The sequence below is a fragment of the Acomys minous genome, assembly GCF_964271855.1.
Source record: "Acomys minous genome assembly, chromosome: 3".
Classification (NCBI taxonomy): Eukaryota; Metazoa; Chordata; class Mammalia; order Rodentia; family Muridae; genus Acomys; species Acomys minous.
The window spans coordinates 25025245-25051877 of record NC_140485.1 but is presented as its reverse complement, the minus strand read 5'-3'; the positions used below and the strand labels follow the sequence as shown (position 1 = coordinate 25051877).

Sequence of the window (26633 nt, the reverse complement as noted above, 5' to 3'; positions counted from 1 at the left end):
CTAATGTGCAGATTTAATCTCATTATTTCTGTGATAAATTACCTTGGTATTAGTTATGGCTTAGTCTGGAAAGCAAAACCATAAGTGATAAGGAGTGAGAGACTTGTTGTAAGAATTAAACCTTCTACTACTGTGCAGGCTGGTGGAAAAGTCCATGGAAGGCTGTTACCTACATGCGTTATGGTGAACCGTAGTCAGTGTTAGTCAGAGACACTGGAAGTTGGGTAGAACAGCTATAGGCAGAGTGAGGCAACCTCGACCCTGGAGGAACTGGAATACACATTGTCTGCCTTGCTTTTCAAGCTTGTCATCCTGTGTGACCTGCCAAGAGGTTGTTGTTTCGTTTCATTAGCCTGGGCATGGAGCATTGCCAGGGATCTGTAAGCATTCTAGTTCAGGACTTGGAGAATGTTACACAGATCTGATATAAGACGGAGAAATTACAAGCCTGTCCTAATGCACACTAGCAAGGTGAGCCTTTAATTTATGGTCCTAACTTCAAGTGACTGACTTGGGAGGGTTACGGTGGCCCTACAGGAATCCCAACTGGCACAGGCAAGCAGAGTCTTCAGAATATATCTCCACTTTAGTAAAATATCACTACAACAAAGCACCATGTCTTTTCATGTATATGTATAACCCAAAGAAAAATACTTACCTCTAAGCAGCCACAGAACACACTAACAAGTGGGTCTCAGTTTGCTTCCAGGCCCAGGAAACTCCCAGTCTCTGTATCAAATATATGTCAGCTCCTAAGCACCCTTTTGCTTTGTAGTCCTTGTGTGCACCCTGGCACTAAAAGAGCGAAAGGCCTAGTCTTTATTGTGTTTGTATTCCTTATCACATGCAGTACCCTGAATAAACCCTAATTGCATGGCCTGACTCCATATGACCCACGTTAGTGTGTGAGTTCTTGTCTTAAATTTGTAGCCAAGTTAAATGTCCCAGACACTCATCAAATGACAATATAGAGTGTGATACAACCTGCAAGGTCCTCCATTGTACTGTTCTACCTGTATCTCCAACCTGTCTCCAAGCAGCCCCTTGCATGCATGGCACACTTCAGTTGAGCAGTACTAGAAGATGCCGCTGAGTTCCTCTCCATCTTTCCATGTCAGTGATGTTGATCTATGGTCCTTATAGCTGAATAGAATGCCGTCCTTGACTAGCCTTCCTCATGGTGTGCTGACATGTCTCTTTGTTGAATCTTTGCAGAATTTTATTACTGTTTTCAATTTTCTTTTTGCTGTATTATTATTATTATTATTATTATTAGTAGTAGTAGTAGTAGTAGTAGTAGTAGTAGTAAAAGTGGTATCATTTATCTAATAATCTTTGACTCTGCATTTTTACTATCATTAACTTTCCAAATTTAACCACTGATATGTACTATTGTAACATCCAGCATTGGATCTTTGGGAACCAAAATGCATTGCTTAATTTCAGTGCCATATTTTCAAAAGAGGAGATTTTTAAAAACAACAAAGAAGGAAAAGAAAGAGAAGCAAAATGTGGAAACTTCCAAGTACAGCCAATGGCAGTCACTCATGAACTTTATTGGGCAAAACCAGAGGGAGCTTTATGTGTGAGGGATGCAGTGGGCAGGGAGCTGCCTTTGAGATGAAAGCCTGAGCGGTTCTGGTGCAGGTGGTCTGAATCCACAGTGTGAGACATTGCCAAAGAGAACAATTGCTGAAGGGAGCAAGGGCAGGTGGAAGCCAATGTGTAAAACAAACAATTATCTGTAATTTAACACTTAGCTAGTTCTGGCTTTGCAATGCGGAGAGCTGGTCCAAGAACAGAAGCAGTTAGCTGCTGACAATAGAAAACTCCTGATTGAAAAAGCACACCGAAGAGGGATTGTGATGGACCACAGTTCTGCAGAACTTGAGAAAGACACAGGGAAATCACTGTTGGGAAAAAAAAACAATAAAGAATAAGCCTTTTGTGTGGAATAAGCTTCTTAGAAAACATAAAACTTTACTGAATCAACTATTTCAGCTTCAGAATGCAGAACCTTCATACTAATGCCAGGATGTAAATATTTCAAGTGGTCAGGACAGACATCAAACTAAGCAACACCCATGTGGAGCTAAAGGCAGATAAAGCAAACACACACACACACACACACACACACACACACACACACACACACACACTATAATATATAAAATATGAAATAAAATCTTTTCAAAGTCACACATCTTTTGTGGTATTTCTAATTTGCTCATTGTAGACGTTTCCACGTTTTCAAGTCATCTTAAGCTGCCTCCTTCCCTGAGCACTGGCTCTCTTCCTCTGTGTTTGAGGAAGCATCTCTTTGCTAAACCCTTGCTGAAGTTTCAGTGTCTTAATTGTCTTTTGGCTTTTATATTACCAGCACCAATATCCCACTTCAAAAGATTTAACACCCCCCTTCAGATCTCTTTCCATCCCTTCTGAGTGACTCCAGAGGGTCCTGTGTGTGAGAAAATAGATTTTCTTTCATTGTGCTCACATGCTGAGCTGCTTGACATCATCTGGGTATCACTGTGCTAGCCAAGTTCCTATCATCTCTTGTTTCTCACCACTACATGTCTCCTCACCCACCAGATGCTATAACACTATAATATTTCACCAAACTATTGGCACTACCATGACACTAACCTCCCATGGTACTCTTTTGCAAAGCTGGGCAGTTTGACTGTCTGATTTGGGCTATACCATTGTAGAGTGGATTCTCATCACTCTAGAATAAGCTGATACTGTTACAAAGTTTAAAATTCTTTTGGCTTATAAAAACATTGATTTCACAGACTTAGGTATGAATCCAAGTGTGAGTGGGCCAGCAACTGAGAATGAGCCACATACGCAGCCTCCGCTTCACTGCAGCCTAAGCTCTTAGTGTGGGAGCTGGCCCACTGTCTATGATCTTGCTGTGGTTATCTTTCACCATGTATTTTTACCATCTAATTTCATTTATCATCCCCTATAGGCCAGCTTTATATTAGCTAATGCTTCATTCTTTTGTTTAAAAAGCCCATTTTTATAGCAAAAACATACTAAAGGTAAAGCATGTTATATAAATATATGTCATTTTAATGAGAAGCTAGTGTCTTAAATCATGAAACTATCAACTATCTGACATAGCAACATAAACATTATGTAGACAGTGATAGAAACATGAAGGTAATGACTTTTAACATGGTGAATATTTTTGTCTACACTATGACCTCTAAAAGTACTTAGCTGATGATGACTAAACATTTACCAAATGTTATAATGACTAAATATTTACTAAACATTTGCCACTTAGACCTTATCTGACTTTGCCTCACTTAGTCCTCACCAAACAATGCAAGGCAGGCGTCTCACAGGTTACCAACCACATTGCATACTCCATACTCTTCAAGGCCTGATGTCTAAACTCCATTTTCACCTGGTAAAACTGAGGATCAGAGCAATTAACACCAAAGACACACAACCTTGGAAGGAAAGCCAGGGCTCAAATGTGGCGCTTGGTACCCAGGCATGTCTTGTGTTCTACTTCCCCCCTGAATCATAGAATCTCATCTCTGACTCATCTGGAAAAAAATCAAATGACCCATCTGTGTAAGGCCATCAGTTTTGAATGACCCAGTGTTTCTCTACATAAGTAGAAATACAGAGTCACTTCAGCCCTGCTGCCTTCTCTACTCATTGTCACAAAATAGCGACATGCTGGCCTGGTTACTTCTCCTATGATAAACAGTCTCTGTATGTACAAGTTAACAACAGGGCTCCTTCACAGCCTGTCATGTTTCATCCAGTAGCTGTGTGGGTCTGTGCACCGGAACAAGGGTCTCAGGTCAAGGCTACAGGGCAACAACAGTTCTCAGTACCACAGGCATTGCTTCCCAGTTCAGAGTTCTCCTCTAGGGCGCAGGACTTGAGCCCGTGCCTTAGATTAGATAGACTTAGTATGAATAGCAGTTTCAGATTTTAGTATTGTTCAGCGTAAGTAACGAAGTGAATAACATGTCCAAAGCAGTCACACTCAGTGAATGAGTAAACAATTAACGCAAGTTAAAATACAAATTAAATTTAAGTGAGAAACGAGAAACGGTGTTATTATTATTATTTTTTGTATGAGCTCGAGCTTATTTCTAGCATCTGTTGCTTTAATTTTTAAGAGAAATATGCCAAAAACCTCAGGTTGTCTCCACAATGATAATATTGCCTATGGGACATCTTTCTAATCAGGATACTATCACACAATGGTACGGTGCCCTGCCACAGACAGATGCTTTTTTCCTTTGATCCTGATATTCATATCCCACCTAATAATCTTATTTTTCTAAAAGAGGAGTTGATTTCACCAGTTAAATATAATCTCTCTTTCACACTACCCCCAAAGACAAAGTAATCATTTGCTTGAAAATTGATCAGTTTTCCATCAGCCAATGCATATGCTACAGGTAGTAGCACCACAAATGAGCACCCCAGGGCAGTCACTGTTTCCCCACAATACTCATTATTTGCTTTACAAAGTTTGTGTATTCAGGGGCAGCAATATTACATGCTAGCAGTATTGCATATGCTCTTGCAATTACTGAGGACCCAGCCAAGTGTTTTGCAGAAAGCAGACTTTCAATAAATGCTTGCTCAAGTAGTAAATGAAGGGATGGATAAATTATTGAACGCATCGCAGGAAGTTCACTGCAGTCCTTCTCATTTGCATAAGGTCTCACACAGGCCATGCAGCATCAAGAAAGGGAGGAAATGAGACAGATTAAGTCATGGTTTCAGTAAGACAGACTTCACTTCACTACATTAAGATCTCTTCAGATTTCCAAGCGAAATCACCAAGCAAGAGGACTGGTTTTAGCTGTCTCTCTGAATGTAAAATCATTTTCTGACAGGAACTTGGAGGAGCCATGTGGTCATCCCATGAAAGGTACAAAACATTGCTGGTAATGAACCCAATGAACCATTTTTCATGGGATCTGCATGTAAAATTGAGCTGCAAATGCTTCCTTTTTGCCACTGTATGGACCTGCTGTGTGGGGAGTAATTTTTGATGTTAAGAAGAAAGCCATTCAAAGGCATTAAGCTCCAGCCATTGATGAAAGACTTGATTCTTCCACAACTGAAACCATCAGGACATACCTTAATTCACAGCTCACAATGTAGATTATAACAGACAAGAGCAATCTCAATAAACCTTTAAGGTTATTTGGTAGACACTGCTAGTATTGAGCCCATAAAAAATTTAAAAGTATTTTTAGAATGTTTACATCAAATAAAAACATCAAATTGATCATCGGGAGAGAACAGAACAAGACTTAAATATCGCTTATGATATAATGAGTGAAATGATGATAAATATTCAAACATTTTAGCAAACATGAAATTAATTGTAAAATTCATTTAGATGAGATTCATTAGGAAAAGAAACATTCCTCATATCTTTGGAGATAAAACTCAAAGCATACTGATACCATGGCTCAGTGATAGAGCACTTGCCTAATATGTGTGAGGCCTAAGGATCAGCCCTCTTATACAGTAAAAAAATAAAATAAAGTAAAACTATCTTGGGCATTCTTTATTTTCTTCTTAGAAGTGTCGTATATAAGGAGTAGCTTATCTCGGGAAAACGTTCCCAATGTGATGAAATAATGCTATATTTATTTAGTGTTTCTGCCTAAGTAAAGAATTAGCAGGGGGAAAAGTAATGTGTGTGTGTGTGTGTGTGTGTGTGTCTGAAAGCCTCAAAAAATACCATGGCACTTTGTTGGTCTGATGTGTTTTGATGCTAATTAATAAAGGGCCTTCACACCTGGGTAAGGCAAATGAGATAGGTGTGGCTAAGGTTCCGGGCATGGGGAGACAGAGAGAATCTTGGGAAGAAGGAGAAACCAGGGAGAAGATGAAAAAGGAGGCCATCACGGGTTAAGTGGAGGAGAAGCACATGGCTGGTGTGGATGGAGATTTAGCCCAGATGATGATAATTAGCAAGTATATGAGATTATGGGTGGGATGTAGCTTGATAGAAATTATTAGAACTGGATGGCACTGGATTGGGACAGGTATTCCGTACCTGCCCTACTATGGGAAGTAATGTAGGGGATTAACATCTGTCTTGACCCAGGTTAACTAAGGCTATTTTAAAAGATAAAAGGTGTCTGTGTCTTGATTGATTACTAATAGGGTAGAAAATACTGCTGTAGTAATAATTACAGGCCTAACAATAAATATTATTAGGCCATACTGGTAAATTAACAACAAGTGGCGCTGGAACTGAGACAATTATTAGACAATACTGATAAATTAACACCAACAAATTGGCACCCAACATTTAGGCCTACTGGTAAAATAACCACAACAAATTGAAGCCCAGCTAAATTCAAGTATCCATACCCTTAAAAATCATATTATATCATAGTCTGGTGGGGTGGAGTATAGTTCCCAGAGAGTACTCATGGGCCAGACCATTTCCCAGACACTGCTCCTAGCTGCCTGAGGGCTCAGCTCTCACAGAAGAGAGATGGTGGCACAGGTGGCAGGTTGGAGAGTCAGAACTAGGAGGCTTTTAGTCTTCTAAACTGGCCTAGGGAATGGAGTTATGTACCTAGAAAATTAATAAAATAAAAATTGCTATGGTCCCTTTCCAAGGTGCCATGGCAAAAGGCTCTAGGATCCTTTTTGGCTTTGTTTTGATGGTTATAAATTTGTTTACAATGGGCTTAGTCATACTCACACTTTTCCACATGCTCTCAAAAATAGTTCAGGAAAAAAGACAGAGAGCCGAGAGATTTGAGACTAAGTTACTGACAACAAAATGAAAAAAACTATACTCTTCTCCATAGAGTTGATAGAAGCTGGAATTCAGAACTACTTAACTCCAAGGTGTGTGCCAGCACTTTATAGAAAGGGTCCACCAAAAAGAGACTGACCAAAATCCAAGGAATGGTGGGGCAGGCTTTCACTAACTGAAGCCTAAATTGGCACAACTGACCTAAGAATTTTCTTGTTTCCCTGCTTGATTATTTGACTGAATTGAAATGAAATAGTTAAACAGGGCGGTGGTGGCATATGCCTTCAATCCTAACACAACAGAGATAAAGACAGAGAACTCTTGAGTTGCAGACCAACCTGGTCTCCACAGGGTGTGACTCCCTGCTGATAAGTTACTTACAGACACAGTCTAGGATTTAAACCGACAAATTTTTCCTTACATTTACTATGTACTTTCCTTTTTCTTAACAATGAATCATACGCCCTAACTGATCTAAAGGTTGGACATACATCAATCTTAGGTTTATGTTAAAAAAAAAAATGTAACTGCTCTTAAAAAGGCCAGCCAACCTCCTTAAAAGTAGAATGTGCACAATAGAACTGCTGCCAAAGGATAACTGGCCTAAGAGATACGTTCTGCTGGTCAATGTAAGGACACAAATAACAACTAAATAGAGCAAACTAACATTCAAAGTCAAAAATCAAACTAACAATCTCCAGGGTGAGACTTACTTTCAAAAATTAGAATAAAGACACATAATAAATCCCATAGATGAATAAAGAGTTACTTTTAGAAATAAGAACACTAAAATTTAAGATGTATCATATATAATGATTTCTAGATATGTACCAGAACAAAGTGCTTACATAAGAGGAATGGGAAATTTAAAAGGAAATTTAAAGTAATAAAGAAGCAAAACGCCTTTTATTGTAAGCTTTCTTTGTGAGAGTCGAACCAAGTCCTACATCTGATCGAAATGTAAATTGAAGAAACTGGAGCCAAATCAGCAACATGGTTTCTACACATGATTAAACTTCCTTATGGCATAGTATTTTAAGATGGTCAGACTAATTTACAATCTGAGGGCAGAACTGAGGAAGAGAGTTCAGAGCTCTGCACCCACTCCAAAGTTGAACAAGTATGGGAGCCACTTGGCCTCAGGAGGCAGAGATGGGGGATGCCAAGAAAAGAAAAAAACCAGCTCCATACACCAGTGAGAACTGGCAAAATCTGGGTTCAGCCACAGATCATGCCTCAGTGAAGTACAAATCAACTGAGAAATGCACTTAAACTCAATTCCATCCCTTGGCACACATGCACACATGTAAGCACAAAACCACGGCCACAGGTACACCATATTACAAGGAAAAAGGAGTAGAGAAACTATATAGTACCTCTTTGGATAGACTAAGAAGGAATTTGGGGGCATCTCTAAAAGGAAATGTGAGTGCCTCTAACAGTCGTGAATGAAGATGGGCACTTCATCAGCAGTCGGAATAGCATTAGGATTTATTTATTTATTTATTTATTTATTTATTTATTTATTTTTATTAATTTATTCTGATTACATCTCAATTGTTACCCCCTTGCTTGTCTCCTCCCACTCCTCCCTCCTTCCCTCTTTCACCCTATTCCCCTTCCCTAAGGTCTGTGACAGAGGGGACCTCCTCCCCCACCATATGGTCACGCGCTAAGATTTCTAAATCCAGTTTAAAGTCATCTTAGAGGTCTGTCGACATCGAGTGTCTACTTGAGACTACACGAAGCTTCCTCCAAGGCAGAAGAGAAGCTGCCTGTGGAGCATTACGCAGTAAAGAAGTGAGAGACGCAGGGAGTGGAGGAAGTCCTGAGTGAGCGTGTGGCCAGCGCGGGCCCAAGCATTCTGGTTTTCTTCCAAAGCAGAAACGTATTGACTAGGCAGAGTACAGCCTTTGGTACAGCTCTTAATTGTCTTTAGTGTTAGAGTGCGTAGTCAAAATACTCTGCAACGTTAGTTGTACTCCCGGTGGGCTAGTCAGCCTGGTGGTCCCTGTGGTCACTATCTATGGCAATTAGGACTACTATTTTTCTTGGTTTTCCTTCTGTGGTTTAGGAAGCATTGTAAATATGCAATTTGTCCAGCTTTCCTTTTTTTTTTAAAGCATATGTGCGAGTGACATCATAGCTCTATGTGTTCAAGTGTTGATCTTTAGTGCTTTTCCAAAAGAGGTTGTACTTTAAAAACAAAGAAATCAGAGCTACCGCCGCCTGTGGCAAATTACAACTAGGCACAAATAAAAACACTTGCAATGCATTTTCTGAAGCCAGCCTTTAGGAAAAAGACAAAGTCTAAGTGTAGAGCATGGATATCCTTGGTTCCTATAGGGAGACTGCGTGCCCTTCCGTGTTTGGAGTGTAGAGATGCCTGGCAAGGGTGCACGTACATCTCACTGCTGCCTTTGTTACTCCTCGGCCTCCCAACAACTCACTCAGCTTAGCTTTACCTCAGTCATCTTTGATTATTATCCAAGCTTCTTCAAGTTAAAATAAAGAAAAATGGTAATTGAGTGAATTCCACTTAGCTCTGCGTTGACCTCCCATGAACTCAGGTTTCTTTGTAGGTGTCTTTACCATTCGGTATGCATCTGCATTCAACTGCTTAACTATTATGCAGCTTCAAGCAAGAATTTCTAAGAAGCCAGGAGAATCAAAGTGGGTGATTCTAAATCAGGCTGCTCGGAGTTCCTTGGAAGAGTGATTTACAGATGTGTTCGGATTTCCAAGATGGGCAGAGCATACCCGGAAGGACAGATCGTCTTTGTGCAGAGGCCTAACTGTCACTCATAAAACACACAGCCCTGTACTATCGCTAGGACCATTCGGAGCACCTGACAACTGTTGAACAAACACAGTAATTCATTAGTTTTCTCTTGAGCAGTGTGAATAGGCCTGCCTTTGCTTCAGGACAGAATGCTAATGCAGAGAGCCTGTGATCAAAGTGGACTGGCATGCGCGCTTAGGACAAGGAGTCACTCCACACTGGTGTTTCTGTTTGATTCTTTTGTTCGTCAAGAACAGCCCTGCCAGCAGAAGCACACTCAGGCGGGGGCCGCTGACAAGTCCCAACAAGCAAATCAGGCAAGGGTGAGATGTGTTCGGATAGCTTGATGTACCCAAAAGATAGTTTTGTTTTGTTTTGTTTTTCCTGTAGCTCAGACTTCACCGTAACATATTTTGTTACTCTGGGCTGACTGACTGGCTGGACAGCTAGCGTCCCTCTGACAGCCAGCAGGAGCGATCCTGGAAGCTGACAAGCTCGAAGGTGACTTTTATTGCTGGAGACAGCCTGGCACTTACTCTGGGCTCAGTCTTGCGATGCGGCTGATGAGGGCCTTCCTTTCCATTTTTGACAACCAAGCAACTCTTCTTTCCTACTACAAGTCACAAAAATATTTGTTTTTGTGGTCACTCCCACTCTCCTCTGAGCTGGGAGTAACAGTCTCCACTGAGGCTGCTATTACTCTCACACACCAAACTAATGGCTCTGAAGGGCATTTAATTCTGGTTCTGTTATCATTCATCCTGTTTAAGATGACAAAGTAAGCTTGAATTATAAATTAGCTTCTTCCTCAATGTTCCAACCTGATTGTTATTACATCTTCAGTGTGGAACTTTACTGTGAACATATACTTAATAAAATCACTCTTTGAAATGACATAGCTAGTTAAATTCAATGTATGATTACACACATAGTAAGTTGAAATGTAAAGATTTGGTGTGATCTTCAGTAAAACGATGTATATTTTTACTTACCTGTCAATGGTTAAGTAGTTGAAACCAGAGTCCAAAAATACACCCAAAGCATGGTCAGTCACATGAAGATGCAGGATTATTCAAGAAAGGGAAAATAACGTGCTTAAGAAAGGATTGGGAATGACTTACACTCCCATGTGTTAAAACTTAATTTTAAAAACTGAAATTTGTACAACACCATATGAGGCTTTCTGCTAGCCTCTACATGGTCACACAGCTTATGCGTGCATACCCATATCTGAGCACACACAAACATAAAATCATATGAAGAGAAACCATCATACTCTTGATCTGGTGGAGGATTTTTAATTGTGAAGTAGAGCTCAAACTCTACCAGCTTGTCAGGCTGGACTTTATAAAATAGCATTCCATCTTGAAAAGATACTATTTAGAAAATGAAGAAACAAGCCATATGCTGAGGCAAAATATTCCAAAAAGTAGCATTAAATTAACTCTCAAAAATCAATATAATAAGAACATCCTCTACAACATAAACAGATGAGTCTAACGGACACTAAACTGAAGATCAATGAAACGGAAGAAGTTCATGGAAGCAGGCTGTCAAACCCCTATTGCCTGTGGAAATAAAAACTGTAACTACAACAAAATGTCACTAAGTAGCTTATGGGAAGGAGTCACATTCAATCAGAAAGAAACAATTGTGTGAAAAGCTGGCAAAGGTGAAGTGGAGCCAGTTTTAAAAATTGCTTTTGGAATTCAAAATATCATGAAATCGTCAGAAAGAAATCTAGCAATATCTTTAAAGTTAATTTACTTTGCCTGGCAGATGCAAACTCACACTGGATATTAAGCATGAGAAACAAAGACAAATCTCAACACAAAACTTCCATTAGAAACTTTGTTCATTATCACCAAGAGAGGTGAATGCAGCTGTGTCTGTCAGCTGGCAGACAGTTTGCCAGAACATAATACGCTCACCCACTGCAATCCCATCCAGCAGTAAATAGCAAAGGCTATTGTCACAGGACAGAACAGATTCACAGGCCTTGTGATAAAATCAGAGAGACACACACTGTCCCCCACCCCCACCCTTACACAAAGTCTGCAGAAATTTGCTCCTGTTTATCTGGAAACCAGGAGAGGGACACTATGCTGAAAGAAATCAGGCAAATGTTTGCAGTATGCTGGGACAGCAGGAGGTAGGCTAGCTCACGAGAAAGGAAAAGCTTGATATATTCCACATCTTGAATATAATGGAGTTTCTACAACGGACAGATTTGTAAAAATTCACAAAAGTATGCCTGAAGATCATGAACTTTACTGTACGAAAACTAGATTTGATTAAAATGTCAATCATGCTTATTTTTAGGTGAGGACAGCATTTGTCTATTTGTTACTTATACATTATAATGGAAGTATTATAACACTGAAGTACTGCAAAGGTGCTCTGATCTCCATGTCAAATAACAATTTGATCAAGACAGAATCAGAAAATGGGTTCATTGTGCTGGCTGTTGGACCAGTACTGTTTTCTCGGATAGCGGGAGCAAAGGAGGAGTTGATAAAGTCTGGGTCTGGTGTTTAGAAGCAATTGAACACACATCCTAGGATGTAGGAATGCAGGCCCCAGCAGAGCCTGAGGCTCATGGTGTCCAATCCGGAGCAGTCTCACACTTCACACTCGAAAGTAGAAGCTGCACACCATTGCAAACTTTTAAAACACAAAACCAAGGCAGAGTGTAATTGTTCAATTTTTTAAATCAGAAAACACAAATACTGCTCTGTTACCGCCACCATTAGTCCATGAAAATTAGAGTTCCACAGAGAAATGGCCCACGGTGGTCACTGAAGGGGTATTTACTCTTTCAAGCCACGAGGATGCAGTGTTGGGTTCCCAAAGTGATAACAAGATGGGAGGTCAATTAACCAAAGGTGCAGGTGACAGGAGTTGCCAATATTGTGCAGTACAATGGGCAGCAAGGGCCATGGCACAGTGTGAAGAACTCCCGAGTGAAGGCATCCACATATACATGTAAACTCATGGTTAAAAATATGTTCCTTGCTGAGCTTGCCATTTGGATGCCTTTTAACTGATGGTGCAAGCATCAAATTAAAGACTGACACTTTTATATGCTTCTTTGTTTCATAAACAGATTGCACTGAATAGATGTAGTATTTTCTTGATATGATTTTCTTTTTTTCAAATACACACAAATAACACATGCAGGCAATTTAATATGAAATTAATATTGTAGATAGTTTACTTCAAAACTCACCTAGACCCAACACACTTTCCAGGGGTAAGAGACTTTTGAAACTTGCCTGTTTTCTTGCACACTTATGAATGATGTGTTTTTGCTGTTGACTTAATAATTTTGGTATGACCTCGCCCTGTCTTTGTAGCAACCCATGCTCACTTCACACAACAACGATTGCATCTAAGATCTAAGATTTTGACTGAATAAATAGTAGTTAATAACATTAAAATAAGACATTTTCATTTCTTATCTGTTTTTCCTTTTACTTATCTAAGTAATGTAAGGTTATGTTTTAAAAACTTTCCCTTTACTGCATTTCTATTTGTCTCTTATTTTCTCCCCAAACTCCTTGCAGTATTTTCTTATGTATCCAAGTCTATTCTAGCACAGTCATTAAAATTGGTATAACCTGTCAAATTTCATGAAAATCCACGGGTTTTAGTAGTACTGCTTGCTCTCAGTGCCACACACAAGTGCCCTGTTGTGACTCTCCTTGTAGCAGTTCGACAGCTCACATTTTTTAGACTGTGTGAATCTTTCTTAATTTATGTCCACAAATTGCTGAGTTATAGCCTCTAGTTGTTTCTGAATTTATAGGATATAGAAAACCAGTGATTTCAATGTTCATTCAGGTCACAAAATATTCATATTATCTTGACACTTGCCTTGTAATTGATACAGGAATATAGAAATTCTGGGTAAAGTTATTTTCTATGATCTTTGAAGGCATTATTCTCTTACCATTGAATATTTATACTGTTCCTGAGATGATTTTTTTCATCTTTAGATGATTTAAACTTTTTTATTTTAATTCTAAAGATTCTAAAATTTCAGGAAAACAACTAGGTATAGACATTTTCTCCATTACTATGCTAAACACCTCAAGGGATTTAACAGGGAGAAAAAAATGTTTCTGTATATGAAAAAATAGTATTTTTAGGTAATAAATTACCTGTTTTTGTTCTCTCAGGAGCTATGATGGTATTATGAATTATTTCACTATTTCCTATCACTTGCCAAACCTGCTTTGGTGTGTGTAGGGTTGATTTAAGCACCTCATTTTACTCATTTAATAGAAAAAACCCAAGCCTTATAAAAGTCTGTTTTTAATTATTTGGTTGCTTCTTCATAGTACAAGCTCTAAGTTTAGACTCTTCTGAATTTTCATGTGTGACTTTCTTTCCCCACCCCCATTCCATAAACTATAACTACAATAAAAGCCTTACAATTTTATTTGAAGACAATCCTTACTTTGTAGATACAAGGAACCTCATGAAAAGTCTATTCAGATTAATAAGATTAATTAAAAAGCACATTAACAAAACTTAAAGAACCAAAGACATGGAGATCCAAGATGGCAGAGCTGAATAAACAACTTGTTTGATCAGCAGGGCAGCAGTGACTGTACAGCAACTAAGGACCAAACAGAAATACAAAATGCCAGTGCGGTTGGTCCCCAGGTGAAAGGGGTGCAAACTGTGAGGAGCACAGGTGGGTCTGGCCTCAGACCACCAAGCTAACCCACAGAAAACTCCCTGGGTCCCTGCAGACATGGCCACCTACTCCATCCAAGGTCTGGCCACAGTGCACCTTGTGGGAGTGCAATTTCTGACCTCCTGGTCCTAGAGAGAGCTAGCTGTATACTGCAGAAACTCTAGCATCTGTGCTACTGGCCCACTGGAGACTGAAACTTCTTTAAAAACAAGTAGATCTGACCTCAGGTCCCCAGGCCAACCCAGGAAGCTTCCCTCATCCCCAAAGGCACAGGCTGGTGTGGGCCAGGGACTGGCAGCAGTAAGCCTGGGCTGAATGCAATCTCTGACCTTCTGAGCCCAGACAGAACTGTGGAATGCTAAAGCACCATGGTCACACTTTGCCCTCTGACACCTAGAAGCAAGCTAGCCCACTGGAGTAGTGCTCTGCTCTGATATCTTTCTGCCTGGCCCGCCTCCCCAGCCTACCTGGTTCACAGTTAGGGAGCCAAGAAAGGCAGTGAACTAAACAGAGGTGCTTTACTTCGCTGGATCATAAACAGGGAACCAAAGAGATCTCCGCAGAAGTGAGTAGGGCACAGGGCTGAAGCCCCATTGTCTATACCTACTCCTAAACTGTCTGACCATCAGAGACCACCAAACCAGCTAACACCAGAGACATCACAATGGGAAGAGGTCAGTGTACAAACACAAGCAACAAATACCAGCACCATTTGCTACCACCAGAAACCAACAGTCCTACCGAGACAAAAAGCCCTGGAGATAATAGCACATCTAACACACAGGAGAGAGACCTCAAACCTGAAGTTATGAAAATGAGATAACCCTTAAAGGAGGAAGATAAATCCCTCGAAGTAAAACAGAAGTACACAAAGAAAGAGGAAAGACTTGAACACGTTGCTTAAAGAAATTAGTGACAGACAGGAAGCTACAATCACACAACAGAAGGAAATGAATAAAATAATTAAAGACCTGAAAGTGGAGATAGAAGCAATGAAGAAAACACAATCTGAGACAACCATGGAAATAGCCAACCTAAGGAAGAATACGGGATCTACATACAGGAGTGTCACCAACAGAATTCAAGAGATGGAAGAAAGAACTCAGAGATAGACGATATAGCTGAAGAAATAGGTACACCAGTCAAAGAAAATGTTAAAACTAAAAAGCTCCTGACACAGAATATCCAAGAAATCTGGGACACTATGAAAATTCCAAATCTAAGAGTAATAGGAATAGAAGAAAAAGAATACTCCCAGGTCCAAGGCCCAGAAAATATTTTCAACAAAATCATAAAAGGAAACTTCCCCAGCCTGAAAAAAGAAATGTACATAAATATGCAGGAAGCTCACAGAACTCCAAATAGATTGGGCCAGAGAAGAAAATCTTCCTGCTACATAATCATCAAAACACTAAAAATATAGAACAAATAAAGATTATTAAAAGCTACAAGAGAAAAGGCCAAATCACATATAAAGGCAAGCCTATCATAATTGCACTTGACTTCTCAACAGAGACTATGAAAGCCAGAAGGGAAGAACAGATGTCAACCCAGACTACTGTACCCAGCAAAACTTCTGATCACCATAGAGAGAGTTAACAAGATATTCTCCAACAAAACTGAGTTTAAACAGTACCTTACCACAAATCCAGTCCGACAGAAAATACTAGAAGGAAAACCCCAACCCAAGGAGTATTACTTCACCCAGAAAAATAGGAAATAAACAACCCCACATTGGCAAAAACAAAGGAAAGGAAGTACACAAGCACACTGTACCACTACCAAATCACAAAAATAGGAAACAACAACCACTGTCTATTAATATCTCTCAACATTAATGGCCTCATCTCTCCAATAAAGAGACACAGGCTAACAGAATGGATGCAAAAACAGGACCCATCATTCTGTTGCATACAAGAAACATACCTTAGCAATAAAGATAGACATTATCTTAGAGTAAAGGGCTAAAAAAACATATTCTAAGCAAATGGATCCAAGAAACAAGCTAGAGCAAGCATTCCTGTATCTAATAAAACAGACTTTCAACCAAAACTAATCAAAAGAGATGGAGAAGGACACTCATCAAAGGAAAAATACACCAAGAGGACATCTCAATTTTGAACATCTATACTCCAAATTAAAGAGCACCCAGATTCATAAAATAAACATTGCAAAAGCTTAAACCACACATCAAACCCCACACATTAATAGTGGGAGACTCCAACACTCCATTCTTCCCAATAGACAGATCATCAAGACAGAAACTAAATGGAGAAATAATGAAAGTAATAGAAGTCATGAATCAAATGGACCTAACTAATATGTACAGAACATTCCACCCAAACACAAAAGAATATACCTTCTTCTTAGCACCTCACAGACGTTCTCCAGAACTGACCATATACTTGTTCACAAAGCAAACCTCAACAGGTACAAGAAGATTGAAATAATACCTTGTATCTTATCAAACCACCATGAATTAAACCTGGAACTCAACCACAACAAAAAGAAGAGAAAACCTATGAGCTCTTGGAACTGAACAACTACATACTCAATGACTTCTGGGTAAGGAAGAAATAAAAAGCTTCCTAGAATTCAATAAAATTGAAGGCACAACATACCTAAATTTATGGGAGACAATGAATGCAATACTATGAGGAAACTTTATAGTACTAAGAGCCTTTATAAAGAAATTGGATTTAAACTTTAAACCCCTACCCAGATCTAGCCAATGGTCAGAACATTCTCCACAGTAGAGAGTGGGATATGACTTTCTCTCATACTCTGGTGCCTCACCTTTGACCACGTCTCCTGGAGGGGGAGACCTGGTGGCACTCAGAGGAAGAACAGCAGATTACCAAGAAGAGACTTGATTCCCTATGAGCATATACAGGGGGAGGAAATCCCCCTCAGGAACAGTCATAGAGGAGGGGAATAAGGGGAAAATGGGTGGGAGGGAAGAATGGGAGGATACAAGGGATGGGATAACCATTGAGATGTAACAAGAATAAATTAATTTAAAAAAAAGGAAAAAAAAAAAGAAAAGAAATTGGAGAGATCCCATACTATCAACTTAACAACACACCTGAAAGCTCTAGAACAAAAAGAAGCAGACACACCAAAGGAGTAGGCAGTTGGAAAGCATCAAACTCAACACAGATATGCAAATAATCAATAAATTAGGAACAAAGAGAATAATTAAAAGAATCAAGGAAACCAAGAGCTGGTTCTTTGAGAAAATCAACAAGATAGACAAACCTTTAGCCAACCTTACTAAAAGGCAGAAGGAGAATACTCAAATCAACAAAACCAGAAATGACAAATGACAGACACCGAGAAAATCCAAAGAATTTCTTCACTGCTTTAAGATCTACTTGTTATGCTTATATGCCATAAAATTTGAAATTATAATTGAAATGGACAATTTTCTTGATAACTACCAATTACCAAAATTGAATCAATACCAGGTAAACAAATTAAATAATTCTATATCTCCTAAGGAAACAGAAGTGTTAATCTAAAGTCTACCAACCAGGAGAGGTCCAGGGACAGATGGATTCAGTGCAGAATTCTACCAGGCCTTCAAAGAAAATCTAACACCAATTCTCTCTAAACTATTCCGCATAATAGAATTAGAAGTAACATTAATAAACAGATTCTATGAGACAATAGTCACCTTTAATCCCAACCACACACAAAAAAAAAAAGAAAAGAAAAAGAATTTCAGAACAATTTCTCATATGAACATAGATGCAAAAAATACTCAATAAAATACCAAATCCAAGTAAATATCAAAAATATCACTTAGTGTGACCCAGTAGGCTTCCCAGGCAGGCAGGGGTGTTTCCATATACAGAAATCCACAAATATAATCTGTCACATAAACAAACTAAAAGAAAATAAACCACATGATCATCTCTTTAGATATGGAATAAACAATTGACAAAATCCGATACTGATTCATGTTAACAGTTTTAAGAAATCAGAGATACAAGGCACATACCTAACCATACTGAAGGCAGTATACAGAAAATCTATGGCCAACATCAAACTAAACAGAGAGAAACTTAAATAAATTCCACTGAAATCATGGACAAGACAAGGCTGTCCACTCTCTCCATATCTCTTTAATATTGTACTTAAAGTCCTAGCTAGAGCAATAAGAAAACTAAAGGAGTTCAAGGGGATACAAACTGGAAAGGAAAATCTCAAATTATTATGATTTATAGACGACATGATAGAATACATCAATGACCCCAAATTTTTTTTTACCAAGAAACTCATACAGCTCATAAACACCTTCAGCAAAGTGGCTGGATACAAAATCAACTCAAAAAAAAAAAAAAAACAGTAGCCCTGTTGTATATGAATGACAAACAGGCTAAAAAAGAAATAAGGGGAACTACAGACTTATCTATAGCCTCAAATATTATAAAGTATCTTGGCGAAACCGTAACCAATAAAGTGAAAGACTTGTATGAAAGAAAATTCAAGCCTCTAAAGAAAGAAAATAAAGAAGATATCAGAAAATGGAAATATCTCCCTTGATCATGGATCTGGAGAATCAACATAGTAAAAGCGGCCATCTCACCAAAATCAATCTACAGATTCAATGCAATCCTCATCAAAATTCCTACACAATTCTTTGCAGACCTTGAAAGATCAATTCTCAACTTCATATGGAAAAACAAGAAAACAAGAATAACTAAAACAATTCTGTACAATAAAAGATCTTCTGGAGGAATCTCCATTCCAGATCTCAAGCCTACCTCAAAGAAGATGGTGAGCATCAATAAATCTCCTTATGGAGATAGCTTCAAATGTGGCAAACAAGCCACTGGGGAAAAGGTCCTCATTTCGGCCACAGACAAATTATGCCTAAAAATGAGAACACTTGGATACAGACAGAGTCAATGGCCAAATTCTGCCAAGATGGGGTATGCAAGTCCTCAATAGTTTCTTCCTCACAAATATGTCTGTCAGATATACTAGGCCAGAAGGCTGAAGATGATGCTCCAACATTATGGAGGATTTTGAGTGACTGTTCAGGTGGCAAACTGACTCCCTCATTTTTTTCACTTTGGAAGCTGCTAACCTGCACTTCCTATTTACTCAAGTAATTATTTTTTCCTTCTCTAACATCTGATGGGGTTGAAGACCAGATAATTTATTTACAATTAAGCTTAGTTGTTTAGGAATTAAGACATTTTTAGATCTAGATAGATGTTTTAAGTTGATAGAGATGAGATATGGGTGATATTGATCTACATTTGGAATTTTAGACTCACGAAGATAGGAAAGATGTTTGCTCCAAGGTTGCTAAATACAAATAGCCCAAATACTATATATGTAATTTATATAATTCCTGATTGTTTGGCGGTTTTTCTTGCTATATGTAGTTTATTGTATATATGTGTAATAATATAAATAAATACGTAAAAGAAAAAAGGGCAAAATGAAATGATAGGAGGGAAGTCGATTTAAAGGAATATGACATAAAATAAAAAGAGGTTCTTGGATAACCTAGACAAACAACTCAAAATGCCTGGAGTTGGGAATTTTTTTAGATGGCCTTTAGCTCTTGGAGAGAACGTTGTCCACCCAGATGGGAGTATTTCATTTAAAATATATGTAATTATTTATAAACACAAAAACAACAACAACAAAAAACCAAAACAACAACAACAACCCCCCCCAAAAAAAAAGAAAAAAGAAAAGAAAAACCAAAGACAGAGAAAACCATCAGAGTAGCGGCTCACACTGAGGGATTATCAGGCAGTATCACATCTGAAGCAACAGAACAGAAAGCTGTAAAATGTTGCTGTTAATTTATTAAAGTAGAAAACTTAGTTTAGAAACATATACCTGGTAGCCTTTCAAATTTTAAAACTATGAAAATACATTACATAGAATTAAGCATAGCAGTGAAGAAGTCCTTATCAGGCAAGCCTGAGTGAAACACCGAACAGAATTGTGCAAAGCTGAAAAAGAATAGTGCCAATACAATACACAAATAAACGTGTTCACCTTTTTCATTGATATCCTTAAGCACTCAAGGCTGTATGAAGCTGGATTTATAATATACACATCAGTTTGTATCGTGTTTGGGTCTCACATGGATGACAGACAACCCGAGGAAGAGAGGAGGCAGAGGCACCATGGTGAGCTACCACTGTATAGCTTGTGCTAGGCCCGTGCTGTTCTGAGCCACTGTGGAAGTAAAGACAAGAGATGCCAAGTCTGAAGCAACACCCACAGAGATAAATTTTAAAACATGGGCTGAAAACTCAGAAGATGGAATTAAATATTCATTGAATACAAAATAAGACAATAAAATGGAGAAAAGAGACATACATAAAAGTGTAATAAAATCATTGGATTTAAATATAAATATTGGAAACAGTGCCTTCTAGAAACAACAGGACTGATGCACTAGGAACTCACAAAGACAGGGCAGCATGCCCAACCCAGCGCAGGGGTAAGCACATAGCACTTAGAGAGGAAGTGGCTACAAAGCCCTACCCCTCACCAAGAAGCTATTTGCAACTGAGGCCCACCTGAAAAAGGAAAACCGATTTTCTCCAATGGAATGGCAATGCTTTATCAGCCACACTCTAGATCAAGTTCAATCCCCAGGAGTAGTTAGTAGTTAGTCAACAGAAACAAATTCTGTGTGTGTGTGTGTGTGTGTATGTGTGTGTGTGTGTGTGTGTGTGTTGGAGTTTTTATTTTGCTTTGACACTTTTGTCTTATTTATCTTTTGTTCCTTTTGATTTTTGTTTTTCTGTGGTATTTTTGGTTGTTACTTGTTTTCTTCTTTTGTTTTTTTTTCTTTTATTGAAAAATAGATCTTTTTTCATACCATATCACAATTCCGTCTTCTGTTCCCAATTCCTTCCTATTTCCCCTCCCAAACTGATCCACATTCTTTCTTTTACTTGCTAGAAAACTAAAAGCACCTAAGACATACAAATAAAATGAGATAAATAAAAAAGAACAAATTGGAATACGACAAAAGAATAAAGCAAGAAAAAGCCAAAAATAAAGCACAAGAAATTCAGATAGACAGAGAGACACATTTGCATACACTTGATTCCCATAAAAACACAAACACGAAGCCAAATGTATATGCAATGGACTTGTAAGGTTAAAAGAAAAATACCCTATTTATCATTATGAGATAAAGAACCTTCAAGATGCCTTTGGGTTTGCTTTCTGCTGGCCATGCAGCCTACCCATAAGAGTAGTTTGTTTCCCCAGTGTGACTCTTTTGTAGAAAACTGACTTTTCATTCACAAGTGGCTATCAGTTGGAGAGTGCTTCTGGGCTAGGGACTTGGTCATGGTTTTTGTTGTTGTTGGCTTTGTTTTGTTTTGTTTTTGTTATGAGAGGGAATAGCATAAGGCAGGAATTAGGCAGGTAGAGAGGTGGGAAGGATCTGTGAAAAATATGGGTAGGTGAACACACTTGAAATATATTCTATGAAAGAAAATGTTTTTGATTTCAAACTATAAGCCAGAGATTGCACTTACTTTTGGAAGGCCAGTGATTTCCTTCCTTCTTTCCTTCTCTCTCTCTCTCTCTCTCTCTCTCTCTCTCTCTCTCTCTCTCTCTCCACTTTGCTTTTTTTTCTGCTTTCTTTCTTTTCTTTTCTTTTATATAAGAAAGATGCATTGTGGGTTCAAAGACACAAAACCATTGAAAAAATAAAAGATAAACAAATAATTGGTAAAAGCTGGAGTAACTGTAGTGCTGCCTTAGTCTGTGCTGATAGGAAGATAGACCTCAAAACAGTAAATGTTAACTAGAGATACACATTTCATAACAGAGAAACAATGGCTTTGCCAAGAAGTTATAAAAGTTGCAGATGTTCACACACACAAAAGCACTACTCTCAAATATATGAGGAAGTGTTATAATTGAAAGGGAAAGATTTCATTGGTTACAGGATGGAACTGAAATATCCAATTGCCAATGATGGATAGGACATGTAGATTAAAAAACTATTGAGTAAATGGGAAATCTGATCATCTCTGGCCTCCTATTGGATGAAAGACTCCCACAAAGAACACACGGATCACATTCAGTGCTGAGTCATACACCAAGCCCTAAAGCAAACCTCAGTATGTACTAACATAGTAGGATTGGATTTATGCTTCAATATAATAAGGAATAATAAAGAGATATGAATAATACAAAAATATCCAGAAGCTGAACAACATATTTCTAAATGATATGGAAGTAGAAGAGACCTCATGGAAAGTGAAATAAGAAATTAGATAAGAAAAGTATAAAAGACAAATCAGGGATGGCAGGGAAAGGAGAATAGATTTATTATTACAAAAGTGGAAGGTGTCAGGTCCAAATCTTAAGCTTTGTGTTAAGAAATTGACATATAAAAAGGCAGCCCAAGCTAAACTAAACAGTCACAGGTAAATACTATATAAGGACTATTGCATAAATTAATGAGCACAGAAGTTGGTCCTTTACATATTTATCCTTCCTACCTCTCTCTCTCTCCCCCCTCTCTTTCTGTGTGTGTGTGTGTGTGTGTGTGTGTGTGTGTGTGTGTGTGTGTGTGTGTGTGTGTGTACATATAGAGTTTGGCAGTGACAGCAGGTATCTTGTTTATTCTAATATATTCATATCACATTCCTATTGTTGTCCCCTCACTTGTATCTTCCCATTCCCGTCCTTCCTCTCTCTTTTGCCCTACTCTCCTCCCTTAGACCTCTGACAGAAGGGGACCTCCTCCCCACCATATGCCACAGACTATCAGGTCTCATCTGGATAGCAGACAGCAGGTGTCTTCCTCAATGACTCTCCACCGCTCCTGTTGAGATAGGCTGTCTTCCTGAATAAGAGCTCACTATGTTGGCCAGCTTGCTCCAAAGATTCCTAGTCTTCTCCTCCTGTGTGCTGAGAAACCAGTTGGTTGCCACACCTACATGGCCATCGCACGGTTTCTAGCATCCAAACTCTAGTTCTCACACAGAGGGCACTTTAACTTCAGAGACATCACCCCAGCCATCCTGTTGTGACTTTTGTTCAACAATTTAGCAGCACAACTGTTGCGTTCAAAATATGAAATACAAAACATCTAGATTATGAAGGCATGGCATTCTTTACTCTCTTATTTTTTCACACACACACACACAAACACACACAAAATCTTGATAAAACTAATGAATATAACATTGCAAACAGCAAAATCAGAAGCATTTCAAAATAGTACAAATGAATGCAATTATTCAGGCAGACTTTTTTATTGTTAAAGAAACTTAACAATATATTCCTACCTATTTTACAAGAAGAATATCCAAGCGAACCAAGAGGTTTCTCATGTTCACATGGCCAAACGTTTTTGTTATAGAAATTTGGCACCCTTATATTCATGTATCAACCCAAGAAAAATGTAAACATGTATATACAAAGACTTGTGTAAAAGTACTCACAGAAAATTTATTTTTTAAAACTAAGATTTGGGAAATCATTCAAGTGTGCAGTAACTGGTGACAGGCTGTCAGAATGCTATACTTTTACAAAGGAGAGTGATTCGTCAATGTGAGGGAACAAAGCGTTGCTGTGCACCACGAACTGAAGGACATCAAGGGCATTGCTCCACAAGGGCTAAGCTGCTAAGCTCTGCACTGTGAAATTCCTCTTACATCATAGTTCTATATGGGACAAAGATGTAGAAACAGAAGATTGCCTGAGCCCCATGGTGGAGACGTGAACCAGCTTCACAGGGGCTTAAGAAAACATCTGAGGACACAGGAAGTCTTGAATAACAAGGTTATGGTGAAGTTCATTTAACACTATAAATTCTTACAATATGCAATTTTTCAGCATTGGAGATTGATAGAATAAAATTCAAATGCCTTACAAGAACATTTGGAAAGAGAAAGTAATATGCATCTGAGTACCAATTTCTTTTAAAATCATTCTGAAAAAGACGAAAACTTGGCTTCTAATAATGTTAACGATTTGAAAGCCAGCTTCACCATGCAGTTGTCGCATCTTTGGTGTGTTTAATGCTAACAGATGAAAGTACTTGAGCTCTGTGGCTCCTTTATCAGCAGGTTACTCTTCCCTACAATTATCTCTTTCCTCAGCCTTTTGCCACTGTGCCTCTGAGTTGGGATCTCAGAACTAACAATGCAGACAAAATTCCAAGCATGTTCCACTAAATGTTAGTGAATGGTTTTGTTCTTCTTCACAAATCTCAACAAATTTTAAGGAACAATGAGCTAAGATACCAGTAAGCTAAAAATAATTTCAATTCCTACAAAGCCACTTGGATTTGAGAATGTTACTGCAATTTTACTTTGTTTTTGTAAACCAATACATTAGTATTATGTGAACCTCTTCAGTCAACCAGAGACATAGTGATTAAAATGTCAATGATCAACTTCAAAACTGTAAGGCCATTGCATTTCATATGATTGTTTCCCAAGCCCTAGATGCAGCATATGAAACTACAAGGTTTAGTGTTTGCTGGACTGGATTCTGTTCTTGTGTTGGCCTATTTTTCCTTTGCTATGTTCACATGTCTCCTTTGTAGAATAAGAAGGTTTACTTTGAACTGTTGTATATGGGAAACATGTTGCTAGTTATTTTGTATTTTACAGGATCTCACAGAACTTTATGTTGAGTCTCAAAAGCTACTTCGGACTTTTGGAAAGTGCTGCGATTGCTAAGAACTGTGAGGATTTTAAAAATGGATGAAATGTATTGAGACTTGAGGAAACAATGACAGAAATGTTTTGATTTAAAATGGCATCTATTTAACAAGGTTTGAGTTGTGGTTTATTAATCTTCATTATCAACTTTATGAGGTTCATTATAAAAAAAACCACGTCTGTATGTGTCTATGAGGATGTTTCTGCAAAGGGAGAGCTAAAGAAGAAATCGGTCCCCAAAACATTGATATGGAAACGTCTCAGACCAAATACCTAGGAGAAAGGCAAGTTGAACTCCAGCATCCATTTCTCTTTGCTTTCTCTTTATAGATATAGTGTGATCAAGATGTCGAAATAATGTAAAAAATAATGTCCATCAGAATAAAACCTTCTTTCCCTAAAATTGTATCTTGCTGGGTATTTTGTAACAGCAAAGGTGAAAGTAATTAATACAGGGTGACACTGAAAAATGTGAGCAGAAACAAGACTGCATAGAGCAAAATTAAACTCCAAAAATTAAGAGATATTAACATGCTTCTACATAAATAAAAACAGAAATAAATAATTACTATTATATTATACTAACGAAAAGAAAAGAAAAAGTTAATTCATATGGTTCTTGTAGACTAAGCTATAATAATGAAGAAAGTGATATAAATAAAAGAGATTCTCACAAGAAAAGACTATTCCTAATTCTTCCCATTTCTGGTACTAGATCCCTGACACAGATCCTAAACAGACCCAGAAAGGTTGGAACTGAAAACTGAAAATGACTTCACAAAGTCATTGCAAAATCAAAATGCAATAATCAATTGCTTTCTTACAAGCCAATAATGAACACATTGAGAAAAATTCAGCAAAAAATCATATCCACAATAGTGCTAATGAAATAAAATACCACAACAAAAGAAATAGAAAACTACAATAAAAAGTTGAAAACCCTGAGGAAAGAAATTGAGTAAGAAACTAGTAGATATTAAGCCAGTAAAAGATAGGCAGAATTAATATGCTAAAATTGTTGTTTTATCAATAATAATCTGTCTATATATCTATGCAAACTCTGTACAAATTCCAATGCCATTCATCATAAAATAGAAAGAAAATTCTAAGCTTATATGAAAGCACAAAAGAGCCCAAATAGGCAAAAACATCTTGAACGTAGGGAACATTTCCTGAGGACTACAGTTTTTAGTTTCTAGTTATGTTACTTGGTCATAAGCAACATAACCATCATGCTATTGACAAAGAAGGAGGGGAGAGGCTTATTCAATGGGCAGAAGAGGAGGCAGTAGTTATTGAATATGTTGACAGTCACCTGGTATTTGTATTTACTTATTTTTAACTTTTTGAGACTTTCATATATGAATACTGTATTGATGTCATTTTCACTGTATTTTCTCCCTCCTATAAATAATTCATTCTGTGTCTACCTCAGCTCTTTCTCAAGTTCATGGCATATTATTTTTAATTATATATACATTTGCTTATTTAGTATATAAATCTATGTATATACACATATGTACGTATAATATAAATATCTCATTATATGTATATATAAATATACTCAATCCCCTGAGTCCAATTCAGCATAGTTTTTATGTGTATTTGCTTAGACCCAACAACTTAGGATAGGATAGTGTATCATGAAGCTCATCCCTAGAGAAGACTGATACCCTATCTCCACAGCCA

At 38.1% G+C, this 26633-nt stretch overlaps 1 long non-coding RNA gene across 1 annotated transcript in view; it reads right to left on the bottom strand.

Annotated features, from left to right (window-relative positions):
- Positions 1 to 1657: 1657 nt before the first annotated feature.
- The window catches only part of LOC311594009, a 41089-nt gene continuing 16113 nt past the window's right edge, over positions 1658 to 26633 (bottom strand). The window contains exons 2-3 of the long non-coding RNA XR_014777900.1: positions 2647 to 2728; positions 1658 to 1910 (exon numbers count right to left, since the gene is read on the bottom strand). This is a non-coding gene — a long non-coding RNA (uncharacterized lncRNA). The remainder of the gene's footprint in view (positions 1911 to 2646; positions 2729 to 26633) is intronic.